Source organism: Pseudomyrmex gracilis, unplaced genomic scaffold (assembly GCF_002006095.1).
Source record: "Pseudomyrmex gracilis isolate BER0280 unplaced genomic scaffold, ASM200609v1 scaffold_1552, whole genome shotgun sequence".
Taxonomy (NCBI): domain Eukaryota; kingdom Metazoa; phylum Arthropoda; class Insecta; order Hymenoptera; family Formicidae; genus Pseudomyrmex; species Pseudomyrmex gracilis.
The window spans coordinates 6,041-6,466 of NW_018022136.1; positions in this window are offsets into that span (position 1 = coordinate 6,041).

Consider the following 426-nt stretch of genomic DNA (forward strand, 5'->3'; position numbering starts at 1 on the left):
CTCCGGTCAGGAGGGGAAGTCAGATTCCTCCCTCGTGGCTGGAGGAAATCGAGAGAGTGGTGCGGTGCACCGTCTCGGGGGAGCTCCAAAAACTTCTGGAGCGGGGGCTCCCGAGACGGCCCCCCTCTGTTAGTAGGACTCCTATTTCACCGCCTGTTCCTGTTAGGGCACAGGCGGAGGAAAAGGAGAAGAAGAAGAAGAAAAAGAGAAAGAAGAAGAANGAGAAGAAAAAGGAGAAGGCGGTAAGGGCAACCAAGGCGCCTACAAAAGGTGGGGGGACGACCGCTGGTGCCGGTCGAGGAGAGCCTTCTCCTCCTTTGACCTCGCCTTTGTCAAGCCAGCGGCCGCCTCGCGGGGTACTCCCGCGTACTGAGGCGGTCACCTTGCGTCTCGAGGGGCAGGGCATGTCGTATGCCCAAGTCCTTC